Here is an 11540-nt window from a genome sequence, read left to right on the forward strand (position 1 = left end):
GTGGAGAGAGGAGGGTGGATTGGGGAGGGTGGAGAGAGGGGGGTGGAGAGAGGGGGTGGATTGGGGAGGGTGGAGAGAGGAGGGTGGATTGGGGAGGGTGGAGAGAGGAGGGTGGAGAGAGGAGGGTGGAGAGAACACGTGGATTGAGGAGGGTGGATTGGGGAGGGTGGAGAGAGGAGGGGGGATTGGGGAGGGGGGAGAGAGGAGGGGGGATTGGGGAGGGGGGAGAGAGGAGGGGGGATTGGGGAGGGGGGAGAGAGGAGGGGTTGGAGGTGAGAGAAGAGAGAGGGGAAGAAGTGGAGCAGGGAGAGGGGGAGTCTTACATAGCCAGATCCCCCAACATTGGGCACATGGAAATAGGTAGACTTGTTTTCCTCTTTCCGTAGAGGCGGGTTATAAGCGAGGGAGCAGCTCCTATAAATGCTCAGTAACATGCAATGTATAATTTGTATAGATCATCTTATTTAAACATTTGTTCTTTTGGATTTGTGTGTATTAGATATTAGCAATGAACATATCAACTACTTGTTGGTCCAATAAAAGGCATCATACCTCCTTCTCCCTCTCCCTCCTCTGTTATTAAATGGAAGGAGCAACACGGCCCCCTACCCTTCTTTCTATAAACCTCTATATCCCTAAAATGTACATAAGATGATGTGCATTTAGAAGCTTACATTTGTAAGATATTGTTGGATGCTATACAAAGAGTTTAAAGAGAATAATGGTAGACATGTAGATACACTATAACACTCCTTATTTATTTATTTTAAAGTGAACCAAGGAACAAATACCGCATTAATTCTATACGTTTATCCTAAAATTATATAGGGACGGTATATCGGAAGAATTGGGTAGCACTGTGTAAGAGATGTATGCAGAGGTATGCAAATTGAGACTGTTTTAGGGTGAAATTATATCTTGGCTTTATTGAGCCTGTTCCTTTGTAGAGCCAAAGTAGAAAGATAATAAATGCTGCACACTAATAAAAATCAAAAGGGGATACAACTACCGGTGCTCCTGGTTCAGGATTCTCTGTGTCAATCCAGGGTTAACGAAATGAAGAAAATCAGGGCTCCACGGATTTGCTCAATGAACTAATTTATTGCCAATAGACTTGACGTTTTAGTCTATTGGCAATAAATTAGTTCATTGAGCAAATCCGTGGAGCCCTGACTTTCTTCATTTCCTTTATCCAGGCAAACATACAAAAACAACAAACCCCTATCCCTGTGTAAGGGTAACTTACTTCCCCAGACCCTATGTGCAGGACTGGAGGGATATTCCCATTACCAGCCTATCACCCAAAGTCTCAGGAGGTACCGTAAGCAGGTGGCCCTCCATGTCAGTCTCTGGCAGGTTCCTGGCTCCTCCGTGTCCAGGAAATATAGGTCTCTTGATCTCAGCACAGCCTTTGTGCTCAAGACAGTGTCTGTGTGCAGGCTTCTCTGCTCTCCTTATGTCAGTCTAAATGTGAGCGAAGGAATCTCTCTCCTGTGTCTCACATCAGGCTTTTTACAGAGCTCTCATTAGTCCAGGTTGAGACTAGTTAATTGAGTGGCTGCAATTAACTATCTCTGCTGGATTCTCAGAGCTCTGAGGCTGCTTTATTTAAATAGGGATAAGTCTGTTACACACGGGGGAAAGGGACAGATATATAACTAAACAATATTAAATAAAAATATCACTTGTGAGCACATTCACATGTCTCAGACAGGTCTGCAACCCTGCTTTTCCCCATTATCTCCTATCAGTGTTTCCACTGCAGCTAGGGATTCTGGGAAATGACATGCAAATAAGCACAGTGTCACCTTTTGCTTCTTGTCCATTTTGACATGGGACCCCTGTAGGCTTATGCCTGCCGCAAAAATCTTTCTATTAAGAACATTCTATGTGCAAACAAGTGGCCATACAAAGCAGTTATATTATAAAGAATTAATAGATTTATTTATATATAATAGAGATTATTTATTAATATATATCTATTAATACACTTAATAGAGATTTTTGCAGGAGCAGCCAATTCAACCGTAGGATTCTCCCAGTGATTTATTCCGGAAATTCCTGTTTCCATTCGTGTAATATTTTTTGGCTATAAACATAAAGGGGATCATTCTATATATACGCCAAAGCGGCCATTTCACCTGGTTTTGACCCCAGATTCCCATTGCAGTTTATATAGAATTGCAGTTGAAAATGTCCCAAACGGCCACATCGCTGTATATAGAATAAGGAAATATGGGGCACATGCATCGAGACCCGGGGCGGGTTATCACACATGTTGAGGCATTTCACTCCCATTGACTTGAGCGGGTGAGATAACCCATCGCGGCCTCTATGGGTCATATTAACTGATGCTATTCAACCAGAATGTGCCATATTTACTAAGCAATGTTGGAAGGGGCCCCATAGAGAAGCACTGCTTAGTTAATAAGGCCCAGGAGTCTTTTGATGGGGTAATCCTTCCAAGTACCAAAGTTTACTAATGGCAGTGACATGATTAAGAGTCACAACTGTGTGAGTAACATCGTATTTATCTAGATCTGACACTTAAACGTATTTTTAAATCAATTGTTATTCAATTTGTAAACAGCGCGAGCTGAAACTTGGGAGGGGTTTGGTTTTGCTCTGGCTGCTCCCTTTTGTCTGATGGCACTGTGTGTTCTATAAGAGATTACATAGGCAGAGATCCCCCAATCTTCTCCGCTTATCTATAGTGGCAGGGTCTTAAGGGCCTCTGAATAGGGGATTTACAACAATCCCCTATGCAGAGGCCCTTAAGAAAAGCAATTTGTAATGAATTTGGCACAAAAAAAATGAAAGCAGACATATCTTTTCTTATAGCACGGTTAACTTTGTTTAGGGAAGCCAGTTAAACTGTTTAATTCTTTACAAAAGATCAATTTCTGGCTTGCTACGTGGGACTCCCCCTGTGAGAGCTTGAGGGCTTCACCGCTAGGCTGAGGAGACTGGACACTGAGCTGCAAGAGAGAACGTGGGGGGGAAACAATGCTGCTCAGATCCCCGTGAGGTCAGCAACACCCGATGACATCATAATGCAACTGAAGTAGAAGTCCAGCTGCTGGCTGAGTCGGTGACTATTCACCATGGAGAAGAGCGGATGAGGAGGAGAGTTAAGGAGTAGGCATCCAAACAATACTAGAGAAAAAGAGTAAGACTAGAGGAAAGATGCGGGTGCAGATTATCCTAATCCTGGGACATTAATCAAGGAGGAATAGAAATGGGGTGCAAGGAGGAATAGAAATGGGGTGCAAGGAGGAATAGAAATGGGGTGCAAGGAGGAATAGAAATGGGGTTCAAGGAGGAATAGAAATGGGGTGCAAGGAGGAATAGAAATGGGGTGCAAGGAGGAATAGAAATGGGGTGCATGGAGGAATAGAAATGGGGTGCATGGAGGAATAGAAATGGGGTGCATGGAGGAATAGAAATGGGGTGCAAGGAGGAATAGAAATGGGGTGCAAGGAGGAATAGAAATGGGGTGCATGGAGGAATAGAAATGGGGTGCATGGAGGAATAGAAATGGGGTGCATGGAGGAATAGAAATGGGGTGCATGGAGGAATAGAAATGGGGTTCAAGGAGGAATAGAAATGGGGTGCAAGGAGGAATAGAAATGGGGTGCAAGGAGGAATAGAAATGGGGTGCATGGAGGAATAGAAATGGGGTGCATGGAGGAATAGAAATGGGGTGCATGGAGGAATAGAAATGGGGTGCATGGAGGAATAGAAATGGGGTGCATGGAGGAACAGAAATGGGGTGTATGGAGGAATAGAAATGGGGTGCAAGGAGGAATAGAAATGGGGTGTAAGGAGGAATAGAAATGGGGTGTAAGGAGGAATAGAAATGGGGTGTAAGGAGCCCTTCCCCCCTGTGCTAAATCTCTTTTCACTCCTGAATATAACTGCCCCTTTCTGTTTCCTTATCACCCCACCTTGTTCCCTTCATTTGTATCCCAGTTTCCTTTATTCTTCTTAACGCTCTCCCAGTTTCCTCTTCTTTGTATTTTTTACCACTATTCCTGCTATACTTCTTGTATCCCTCCTGTTCTACATCTCTCATTAACTCTTCTTATATATCTCCCGTTCCCTCTCGTTCTAGATCTCTCTCCCCCTGCTCCCTCTTGTCGCATACCATCTCTCTCCCCTGCGTCCTATTTGCTCAGTTCCCTTTCGCCATAGAACATTACATTAATCTCCTAGGGTTACAAAGAGAGGAAAGGGTCAGGAGAGGAGTCTGGGCAGCTCTGTGCGTCCCTGCTAAAACGCTCATGTTTTGTAGAGCCCCGCGGTGACAGACGAGGAGAAGAACCAGAAAAGGGAGATAGACAAGCATAAGCACAAGGAGGAGATGGAGGTAGAGGAGAAGCAGAATGAGATCGAGGAGATGGAGGAGAAGGAGAAGGGGAACCTAGAGAAACAGGAGGAGCAACAGGGACAGAAAACAGGTGATTCATCTCTCTCCCTCCCTGGCTCTCCTCTATATTTGAAAGTTACTTAAATTCCAATTTCTAGTGGCCGAATTAATCCTGACGAAGTGTAAATCAACTGAAGTCATCTGTCTGTTCGCTGCATATGGGCACCTCATAAGATATTGTAACCACATTTTGCCTGATGGTGCCCTATAATCAAGTAGCAGGTTTTTTTTTTGGCTGTTTAGATACAATTCACAAATAGCATCACATATGACAGCATCAATAACATAAGTGTTGAAATCACATATGACATGATCCCATCATACGACACTCAAGCTGCCACTTAATCTTGGTCACGCTGAAAATCCAATTTGCAACATTACCAAAAACGCAGGAGCAGCCAAAGTTCTTCAAGTGCAAGATCATTGTTTGGGCCGAGTGCAATGTCCCCCCCACACACACACACGCAGCATTAGAGGCTCTCGGTGTTTGGGCCGAGTGCAATGTCCCACACACACACGCAGCATTAGAGGCTCTCGGTGTTTGGGCCGAGTGCAATGTCCCACACACACACGCAGCATTAGAGGCGCTCGGTGTTTGGACCGAGTGCAATGTCCCACACACACACGCAGCATTAGAGGCTCTCGGTGTTTGGGCCGAGTGCAATGTCCCACACACACGCAGCATTAGAGGCGCTCAGTGTTTGGGCCGAGTGCAATGTCCCACACACACGCAGCATGAGAGGCTCTCGGTGTTTGGGCCGAGTGCAATGTCCCACACACACACACACGCAGCATGAGAGGCTCTCGGTGTTTGGGCCGAGTGCAATGTCCCACACACACACGCAGCATTAGAGGCTCTCGGTGATTGGGCCGAGTGCAATGTCCCACACACACACACGCAGCATTAGAGGCTCTCGGTGTTTGGGCCGAGTGCAATGTCCCACACACAGCATTAGAGGCTCTCGGTGTTTGGGCCGAGTACAATGTCCCACACACACACGCAGCATTAGAGGCTCTCGGTGTTTGGGCCGAGTACAATGTCCCACACACGCAGCATTAGAGGCTCTCTGTGTTTGGGCCGAGTGCAATGTCCCACACACACGCAGCATTAGAGGCTCTCGGTGTTTGGGCCGAGTACAATGTCCCACACACACACGCAGCATGAGAGGCTCTCGGTGTTTGGGCCGAGTGCAATGTCCCACACACGCAGCATTAGAGGCTCTCGGTGTTTGGGCCGAGTGCAATGTCCCACACACACACGCAGCATTAGAGGCTCTCAGTGTTTGGGACGAGAGTACAATGTCCCACACACACACGCAGCATTAGAGGCGCTCAGTGTTTGGGCCGAGTGCAATGTCCCACACACACACGCAGCATTAGAGGCTCTCAGTGTTTGGGCCGAGTGCAATGTCCCACACACACACGCAGCATTAGAGGCGCTCGGTGTTTGGGCCGAGTACAATGTCCCACACACACACGCAGCATTAGAGGCGCTCGGTGTTTGGGCCGAGTACAATGTCCCACACACACACGCAGCATTAGAGGCTCTCGGTGTTTGGGCCGAGTGCAATGTCCCACACACACACGCAGCATTAGAGGCTCTCGGTGTTTGGGCCGAGTGCAATGTCACACACACACACGCAGCATTAGAGGCTCTCGGTGTTTGGGCCTAGTGCAATGTCCCACACACGCAGCATTAGAGGCTCTCGGTGTTTGGGCCTAGTGCAATGTCCCACACACGCAGCATTAGAGGCTCTCGGTGTTTGGGCCTAGTGCAATGTCCCATACACACGCAGCATTAGAGGCTCTCGGTGTTTGGGCCGAGTGCAATGTCCCATACACACGCAGCATTAGAGGCGCTCGGTCGAACACTTCAGGACCTCAGAGGCAATGAAACTATTATGGATTGAGTTATTTCAGCGGGGGACTTCGCATTAAGAAACAAAAAAAATGGAATTATCCATTTATAAATGTCAGTATTTCGTAGTTTCTTAGAATTCCTGAGCAATGCCAAGTACTTTAGCTAGTTAATTCTAGGTTGTGCTACCTTTTATTGGACCCACATGGAGTTCGTGATAGGTGAAATGATAATAATCTCAGCAAGTATGTTGTATAGACCGCACTACCGTGCGTGTGGTTGTGATACCGATATAAGTACGCTGTGGGTGCACAGGAACAGTGAAGAGGCCCCTAGTCTCTCCTAAGTAAACATCAGGTGTTCCCCGCACTCCAAATACAAGAAAGTTAATGATGCTTAAAATACTATTGTGTATTAATGAGCAAAAAGAACATATAACAATATGCAAACGCATGTTACAGATAATAAGTAGATGCAGAAATGGGAGGAGGGGTGGGGAGGGAAGGGGGGGATGTGAAATCACTAGTAAAGTGAGGGTAGGGTAAAGAAACCCCTAACGGGGAAGGATGTTAGTGTATGAAGAAGCGGAGGGGGGGGCAACGTTTCGGGGTTATGTACCCCTTTTACAGGCCCATTCCCATAGCATCCACAAAGTGGGACCATGGTACTTCCCGACTCCCTCACAACTTAATCCTCCCTGTCTAAAAATAAACAAGTGTAGAAGGGTCAAATACACCAACATCCCTCCCCGTTAGGGTTTCTTTACCCTACTCTCACTTTACTAGTGATACCACACCCCTCCTTCCCTTCCTGCATCCACTTATTATCTGTACCTTGCGTTTGCATATTGTTGTTATATGTTCTTTTTGCTCATTAATACACAATAGTATTTTAAGCATGATTGACGTTCTTGTATTCGTTTGGAGTGCGGGGAACACCTGGTGTGTTCGATCATAATCTCACAGCATCACTTGAAGGAGAAACTGATAAAGATTGGAAAGCTATGTTTACGCCGATTACTAGAGTCAAATCCGCGTCCCCAATTTTCTTGCATTGTCCCCCCATTAAAAAAAAACGTTTCGCAGTGTAAAGTCTGCAATCTGATTTGGTCGGTTTTTATTTGCGCGGATTCATCAAAAACCGCCATTGGATACAATCCGTTGATGGATTTGTAGAATGCAATCCGCGGATTCTTAAGAAAAAAATCCACAGAAAGCGAATCGCCCTGTCTGAGATTTGCTGAATGTAACGCTTGCGCTCACCACGAACAAGGCGGGACCCTGGTACTGAGGTGGGAAAGTACGAAACTGTGCACCCACAACAGCGGAGGCGCGCCTGGAGAGTGGATAGTCCGCTTAGCCGGGTCTCGGATGGAGAGATTGGGTTAGTCCAGATACTTGCCAGGAGAATGGTCAGTGTCAGTTTTGCCGTGGTCTTTGGATGGAGCCGGGAGAGTGGTAGCGTGTCCAAGAGCCGTGGTCAGGGTTGGAGAGGTGCGGGTAGTCAGGAGCAAGCCGGGGTCGTTATCCAGAGAGGGTCCAAAATCCAAGCTGGGGTCGTTATCCAGAGAGGGTCCAATAGTCAAGCCGGGTCAGTACACAAGAAAGCAACCAGAGAGAGAAACAGCAAGGCGCAAGGCAAAACAGAACGCAGGAACACAAGGCTACACAGGTTATGCTCAGCAAAGCAGGAGTGAATGAGCAAGGCATTTATGCAGACAGGATCCAATGAGGCTGGGGGCGGGACGGAGGCGCGGCCTCTGCGGAGGCAGAGATAGGCTGCAGGAGACAAGTGGGCCATTAGAATACTTGCCACGCAGCTGGCGAGCGGTGCACAGCGTCAAGTGTGGGCTGATTCCTTACACTGAAAATCACAGACCAAAGGAACTGGCGGATCCCAATCCGTCCATCTCTACTAAATTACATTTATGAAGAACTCTATGTTGGTCCATTAGAAGGTTATCACAACCTACGTTGAATGTACACTTCCCCAGCACCAATACGGCTTCTAAAACTTGGAGTTACAATCAATCTAGATTGCAGTAACCGTGTAATGGGAAACAGGGCCGGATGGTGTGGGGGGCAGGCTCCCCACATCATAATGAGGCTCGTTATCCAGTTATTGGGGGTGGGGGGTCTCCAGAGGCAGGCACAATACTGACACTGTTGCAAACACTGGGAAGTGTTAACACTTTCCTGCAAGAACAATGCTCTGAATACCCAAGAGGTTAAGATAGTGGTTCCAGATACTGAAACCCGTTGGCTAAACATGCTGATCCCCTGTATAAACATCACTAGGTGGGAATGAATGTGTGCTGGTTGTAAACTGAGTGACAATGTAACACTAACATCGCTGTGACCGCTGTGTTCCTTTATAGAAAGAAGACCCAGCCAAAGTAGAAAGAAATGTTGGCATAGGTATTTACTACTTTAATGTGATATTAGTGTGGCTTTTACTTCCCTTATGTCCTATTCCCCAATTGAAACAGTAAGAAAAAGCTTCACGGCCCTCCTCTGGTCTTGTGTCAAATCAACAATGTGTTTATTATACAAACATATATCCCATCGACATTTCAGTCCTTGTGTTGGACCTTTATCAAGATGAAGGTCCGTGAATAGAAGCGAAACGTTGATTGGATGTTTGTAGAATAAACACATTGTTGATTTGACACAAAACCAGTGGCGTGCCATCAAGCCTTTTCCTACTTGATCAGATCTCCCCCAGGATGTTGGGGCGATGTGCACCTGTAGCAAGGAAATATTGTTTCTGCGAGTGCTCCCTGCAAGATTTGTTCCCCCTCTATTTCCTAATTGGCCACGAGACGTGGTATGGGCATCCATATATTTAATTATCTTCTCAATGGCGAGGCGCAAAGTATCACAAAATGCAGCGTGAGCAACAGATAAACTGAAAAGAATAATCCAAAAATAGTAAAAAACAAAAAAACTCCTCTGCCATTTATGCCAACTCACAAATAAAAGTGAAGATGTACGTTCCAAGTAGATTTTCGTAAAAAATAATAATATAATGCAACAAAAGTAACATTTTCCCAATTGGGGCCAGCTTGTAATTTAGCGTGGCTCAGTGCCGGGGGATAGCGTGGGGCCTCTTACCTCCTTCTCTCCGGCATCTCCTCCTGCAACGTCGTGGCATCGCGTTGCCATTAGATGTTGTGTTGTCGCAATCAGAAGATGCAGGAGAAGCTGGAGAGAAGGTAAGAGGCATTTACAGAGGCCCCCGCGCTCTTCCCTGGCAATCAGTTTAAATATTGTGGGGAAGAGTGTGGGGCTCGGTGCGACTGCACCAATGGAACCACCATCAAGCCGGCCCTGGTGAGAGTCCATAGTAAATGGACCCAAATCATCTAGGCAAGAGCCCCCCTAATGTAACGTTTCAGAGTACCTGTGAACCTTCATCACATGGCATCTGTGTAGCTTAAGGGCGGCCAACTCCAGTCCTCAAGGGTCACCAACAGGTCAGGTTTTAAAGCTATCCCTGCTTCAGCGCAAGTAGCTCAATCAGTGGCTCAATCAGAATGATTGAGCCACATGTGCTGAAGCAGTTATATCCCTGATACCTGGCCTGTTGGTGGCCGTTGAGGATTGGAGTTGGCTACCCCTGGTGTAGCTACTCAGAACCCATGTAATGAATGCTCTCTGGGACTCGAAACGTAACACGTTACAATAAATGGCTGTATCTGTGCTAGCGATCAGTGGCATGGAACCAGATGTATCATTGTAAAAAAGACCATGTTGTATTTTATAAAGAAGGCGTCAAATCAAGCAATGTTCACCTAATAATATCACGGCCATTAGTTCACTGTGCTCCTAAGTGGGACTGAACCTTTAACTCCCAGGTGGTCAGTCTTCAGTCTGTGATGATACGTCAGTACTTGACTATACACTGGAGACATTATAGTGCACAATAAGATATCTCTGTTCCTTTACAATAGTGATTCCTGCATAAGGTTTTTCTTTTCATAAAGATGGCAGGTGCATCGGGACATATACAATGTATCAATCAGTATATCAAATCTGCTCTCCCGCGGCATGTTCTAAACTGCTCCCCCCAACGCGGCAAATCTATGGGCTGTGAGCGACTTTACCAATAGCTTTATACAGGCATACCCCGGTTTAAGGACACTCACGAGTAAATACATCTCGCTCAATAGGCAAACGGCAGCTCACGCATGCGCCTGTCAGTACGTCCTGAACAGCAATACCGGCTCCCTACCTGTACCGAAGCTGTGCGCAAGCGGGGAGACTATACAGCCTGTTACACATGCGTTATTTACATCAGTTATGCCCGTATATGATGATTGCAGTACAGTACATGCATCGATAAAGTGAAGCACTACCTTTTCCCCACTTAAGTACATTTTCGCTTTACATACATGCTCCGGTCCCATTGCGTACATTAATGCGGGGTATGCCTGTACTGAGCTGATGCGTCATTGGGTGATCTGGGATGGGATAATATTACCAGCACAATAATATGGGAGATGAATGCAATGACTCAGTGAGTAGGAGGTATATGGTTCCCATGCATCGGACATATATCTGGGTCTCTTGTAAGGGAATCCGTTCACTTTTTGCAGTGGGTACAGGATCCAGCCCAGTTATATCACTGTTTGCTGTCGGGGAAAAAGAAACATTTCATACTAAACTGAGCTACAAATTCACATGGGGTCTTTTTTGCTCTGTGGCTATTAATCCTTATCCTCACATATTGCTTCTTTTCCAGGGTCCTGTGCTGTAAGCATTCTAATGAAGAAGCAGCTGGAAATAAGTAATTAAGGAATCTTTAGACCGTTAAACAAAATGGTAAAAGAAAAAGTAAACAAGTTAGAATATGAATAGCTGATCAAAAAATAAAGAACACAAGACCATTCAAAAAAAAAAAAAAAAAAAAAGTTTACAATTTTTCTTTGATACTGTAGTTTCTTTGAAATTTTTCTGGTTTTTGAATTTTTTTTTTACAGAGAATAAGAAAAATGTAGTTTATTAATAAATTCATTAAAAAAAATTTTTTTTTTAAAACACACGAAACAAACAATATGTACATAATTTGTTACAAAATACCAAAAAGGTAAAAATATTAATATTTATGCCAAAAAAATTCCATGTTAAAAACAGATGTGTGCAGCTTCTTGAATACTCTAGATCCGGGGTGGGCAACTCCAGTCATCAAGAGCCACCACCAGGTCAGGTTTTAAGGATACCCCCACTTTAGCACAGGTGGCTCAATCAGTAG

At 45.6% G+C, this 11540-nt stretch overlaps 1 long non-coding RNA gene across 3 annotated transcripts; it reads left to right on the plus strand.

Annotated features, from left to right (window-relative positions):
• The first annotated feature begins 345 nt into the window (after positions 1–345).
• Positions 346–11180, plus strand: LOC142502454 (uncharacterized). 3 transcript variants are annotated; one of them, XR_012803764.1, is made up of 5 exons: positions 346–360; positions 2896–3169; positions 4295–4460; positions 8665–8704; positions 11031–11180. It is a non-coding gene; the product is annotated as an uncharacterized LOC142502454 (long non-coding RNA). The 3 variants fall into 3 exon arrangements; XR_012803763.1 differs by lacking the exon at positions 346–360 and having other exon boundaries at positions 2895–3169; XR_012803765.1 differs by lacking the exon at positions 346–360 and having other exon boundaries at positions 2895–3138.
• The last annotated feature ends 360 nt before the right edge of the window (positions 11181–11540 follow it).

The sequence above is a fragment of the Ascaphus truei genome, chromosome 9 (assembly GCF_040206685.1).
Source record: "Ascaphus truei isolate aAscTru1 chromosome 9, aAscTru1.hap1, whole genome shotgun sequence".
Lineage (NCBI taxonomy): Eukaryota > Metazoa > Chordata > Amphibia > Anura > Ascaphidae > Ascaphus > Ascaphus truei.